Source organism: Neoarius graeffei, chromosome 14 (assembly GCF_027579695.1).
Source record: "Neoarius graeffei isolate fNeoGra1 chromosome 14, fNeoGra1.pri, whole genome shotgun sequence".
Classification (NCBI taxonomy): domain Eukaryota; kingdom Metazoa; phylum Chordata; class Actinopteri; order Siluriformes; family Ariidae; genus Neoarius; species Neoarius graeffei.
The window spans coordinates 77109612-77114220 of NC_083582.1; the positions used below are offsets into that span (position 1 = coordinate 77109612).

A 4609-nucleotide genomic window follows, 5' to 3' on the forward strand; every position below is an offset into this window, starting at 1 on the left:
GTCATGTCAAGTTTATTTGTATAGCGCTTTTAACAATAAACATTGTTGCAAAGCAGCTTTACAGAATTTGAACGACTTGCAGGCTTCTGAACTGAGCGCTGATAACAACTTGGGTCGTCCTTCTCCTCTTTAGTCCGAATGACACGGCGTCCCTGATTTCCATAAAGAACTTCAAATTTTGATTCGTCTGACCACAGAACAGTTTTCCACTTTGCCACAGTCCATTTTAAATGAGCCTTGGCCCAGAGAAGACGTCTGCGCTTCTGGATCATGTTTAGATACGGCTTTTTCTTTGAACTATAGAGTTTTAGCTGGCGACGGCGGATGGCACGGTGAATTGTGTTCACAGATAATGTTCTCTGGAAATATTCCTGAGCCCATTTTGTGATTTCCAATACAGAAGCATGCCTGTATGTGATGCAGTGCCGTCTAAGGGCCCGAAGATCACGGGCACCCAGTATGGTTTTCCGGCCTTGACCCTTACGCACAGAGATTCTTCCAGATTCTCTGAATCTTTTGATGATATTATGGACTGTAGATGATGATATGTTCAAACTCTGCAATTTTACACTGTCGAACTCCTTTCTGATATTGCTCCACTATTTGTCGGCGCAGAATTAGGGGGATTGGTGATCCTCTTCCCATCTTTACTTCTGAGAGCCGCTGCCACTCCAAGATGCTCTTTTTATACCCAGTCATGTTAATGACCTATTGCCAATTGACCTAATGAGTTGCAATTTGGTCCTCCAGCTGTTCCTTTTTTGTACCTTTAACTTTTCCAGCCTCTTATTGCCCCTGTCCCAACTTTGAGATGTGTTGCTGTCATGAAATTTCAAATGAGCCAATATTTGGCATGAAATTTCAAAATGTCTCACTTTCGACATTTGATATGTTGTCTATGTTCTATTTTAAATACAATATCAGTTTTTGAGATTTGTAAATTATTGCATTCTGTTTTTATTTACAATTTGTACTTTGTCCCAACTTTTTTGGAATTGGGGTTGTATTTTTCAAGGCTACATACATTATATGAGTATGAAAAACTTCAAATGTATTAAATTTATAACCAGGTTTTTGTGTTACACCTAGATAATCATTATAAATAACCGCGACGCCTCCTCCTCTGCCAGTTAGACGAGGCTGGTGTATATAACTGTATCCAGGAGGACTCGCTTCATTTAATGTTATATATTCATTTGGCTTAATCCATGTTTCAGTTAAACAAAGTACATTAAACTCCTGATCAGTAATGAGTTCATTAACCATTAGCGCTTTAGATGTAAGAGATCTAATATTTAATAGCCCCACCTTTAGATCAAAGGTGATGGCAGCGGCTGTACAGTCAGTATGGTCTAATTTTATATTGATTAGGTTACTGGAACAAACTCTCTGAGTATTTCTACTTTTTTGTTGAGCTCGGGGAACAGACACAGTCTCGATGTAGTGGACCCTGAGTGACGACTCTGTGCAGCTAGCAGACAGTCGGTTTAGCCTGTTTGTCTGCTCCCTGGCCTTGGCTCTGGATTGTCAGAAATTAATTAGGCCTGTCCTGAGACTATGACCTATGCTGCAGGAAATGAGTGCAGCACCTTCCTGAGTGGGATGGATACCGTCCCGCCCTAACAGGCCAGCAGTGCCCTCAAAATTAGCCCAATTATCTATAAAGCCCACACTGTTTTCAGAGCACCACCTGGACAGCCAGCAGTTCAGCGACAATAACCTGCTGTAAGCTACATCGCCACGCCGCATTGGGATGGGGCCAGAGCATACTACAGCATCGGACATCGCCTTCGCTAATTTAAACACCTCTACACAGTTACTCTTAGTAACCTCAGACCGACAAAGGCGTATATCATTAGCTCCTGCATGGATAACTATCTTTGAGAACCTGTGCTTGCCTAGGACCCTAAGATTACCTGCTATGTCCGGCACCCTGGCTCCCGGTATACACCTGACTAAAGCTGCTGGTGCCCCTAAAGCAGGGGTATTCAATTAAAAGTCACTGAGGTCCAGTTATTACATTTTGCCCAAGTAGAAGGTCCGAACCGAAGTCCAGCTTGTGTCTTATAGCCTTCCCCTATGTCCACATTTTCATATGGTTTCAACAATATTTATTGTTCATTTCCAATGCAGGAAATGAACTGAGTGCACAACTATCTCTTTTACCATAAATAAAAGTCGTCCCAGGAAAATAAATTCAAGGCCTTTATTTCAGATTAAAGGAAACAGAAATCTCAGAATAAAATAAATAAAAAGTGCAAACAGAGTGGAATAACTCCTTTTTCTCTTAAATTAAAGCGGTCCCAACCTGAAGAATTGAAGGCCTACACTTCAAGTAAAAAAGTCAACTCAGAAAACATTAACTAAAAAGTGCAAACAGAGCATTGACTTCACATTTTCTCTTCTTTGTTCTTAAAATAAGGAGGTCCCAGCCTAAAAAAATGAGGGCCTACTTTTCAAGAAAAAAAAGTCCACATCTTCAGAAAACAAGTGGCTTTTTGGGGGGGAAATGCAAACAGAACATTTTTCTTTGAACTTTTCTCTTTTAATTCTTCTTCTTTTACTTTTCTTAATGAGAAAAACGGGCATGTGGCTGACCTGCCAGTGATTTAAATCTTGGTTGGAATGGAGTTAGTGTCATTCTCATGCAGATATGCAGGTGTTCATTGTTGAGCCTAGAACGGTACTTGGTTTTGACAATGTTCATAGTGGAAAAAGCTGACTCACAGCTGTAAGTCGATCCAAACATAGTCAAGGTGTGCAGTGCTCCTTTGGTTAGACCAGGGAACACACTCTCAGAAACAGTCTGTAACCAGAAAGTAGCAGGGTCAGTTGTCTCAAAATGCTCTCTTAATGCAGCATTTCCTTGCAGATCAATGTCTCAGCAACGGCGTTTAAGCACTCCTTCACAACTGTCCCATCACTAAATGTTTTTTATGTTGCCCCAAAATCCACGCTACTTTTAAGGAACATTCGTTTGCACGTTGCTGGTCTGTAAGTGTATGTGTGATGAGTCGGGTAGACCTGTCATACTCTGCTTGCAGTTGGGTTATTTTGCACCCTCAGCTCGGACTTCAGGGGATAATTTTGCTCAAAAGAGCTGTGCTTCGTTTCGTAGTGGCGCTTCACATTGCCGCTTTTAATTAATGCCACGTTTTCGGAGCATATGAGGCACACTGCTTTTGAACTGCTCGCCGGAAGAATGAACATATATTTATCCATCCATTCATCTTCAAAATAACGATTTTCCTTGTCTACTTTCTGCCACCTTTAGGAGCAAGCCATGTTGTCTCGGTCGGTTGTCTCTGAACTTAACTCTCTTCCTCTCTGCTTGTTGCTGTGCTGTGGTGCGCTGGGTAAACTAACGATTTTATTGGCTCAACTGAGTGAAGCTGTTGTCATATTAACTGGAGTAGCAGTGCCTGCTGTCAATAGCCACGACCGTCCAAAATAATGCTCCATGAAAATTACTTAATCTCGTGAATTTACCATTGGTCACGGGTCCAGACAGAACCATCACTGGGTCCAGATCCGGACCGAGGTCCGCCATTTGGTGATGCCTGCCCTAAAGGCTGAGCTAATTTCACATGCCATATGATAGAGTCCCCTATAACCAGAGCTCTTTCAGGTTTCTCAGCGGGTGCATCACTAAGGACAGCAAACCTGTTCGACACGTGACATGGAGAGGAGTGGTGCTCCCGTGGGCGAGCCTCAGTGGTAGCTTTGGCTCTACGCTTATGCTGCCGAGCCGTCACCCATTCGCCCCGCTGTAAAGGCTCTAATGCCGGAGTTGGGGGATTACTAACTCCACCGAGGGCATCCAGACTTTCCCCTACAGAAACTACACTGTTCTCACACTCACTGGCCTTCTCTAAAGCCTGGACACGTGCTTCTAGCACTATGATCTTCTCCGTCAGCAAGCTAACTAATCTGCACTTATCACAAATAAAGCTATCATTAGCGACGGAGGAAGAATGACTAAACATACTGCACTCAGCACACTGAACAGGCTGAAGGTGTGCCATGCTGAAAATATTCACGTACCCTTAATAAAAGATCTGTTGATATTAAAGCAGATACGAAGTGAATGGCCTCCACTTTTTGTCACACAATTCTACACAAAATAGCCCATAATGACAAAGTGAAAGCAGGTTTTTAGAAAAATATGCAATTTTATTTTACTGACAAAAATAGGTTTGTAGAATTATACCATGTGGGTGGAGCACAGAAGCACGGCAGGCCAGAACTGAGTTCTCAATAACTCTTTTATTTTAGCTTTTCAGCTTTTATATTCACTCACATATACACACACACACACACACACACACACACACACACACACACACACACACACGTGTTCTGGTCGGGAGAAGCTCCCTTCCTCTGTGCTCCCTCTCCTCTTATAGGGCGCGGTCACTGGGGAAGACACACAAACACAGGTTAATTCCCGTCAGGTGCAATGATTCTGCCACTTACCTTTCCTGACTCTGCCCTCCCTTCACAGACCGACGCTTGACCATGCTTCCTGCTGCCACATACCCCCACCGCCCGACTCAGGCTGGGCAGCCATCCGGCCTGCAGCTGACTCCCCCCCCATTGACGGGAGAGA

General features: G+C 43.3%; 1 protein-coding gene across 2 annotated transcripts in view; it reads left to right on the top strand.

The window, feature by feature from the left end:
* Positions 1-4609, top strand: part of LOC132898612 (alpha-N-acetylgalactosaminide alpha-2,6-sialyltransferase 1-like) — a 43312-nt gene that overhangs the window by 25844 nt on the left and 12859 nt on the right. The gene's annotated exons all lie outside the window — the stretch shown is intronic.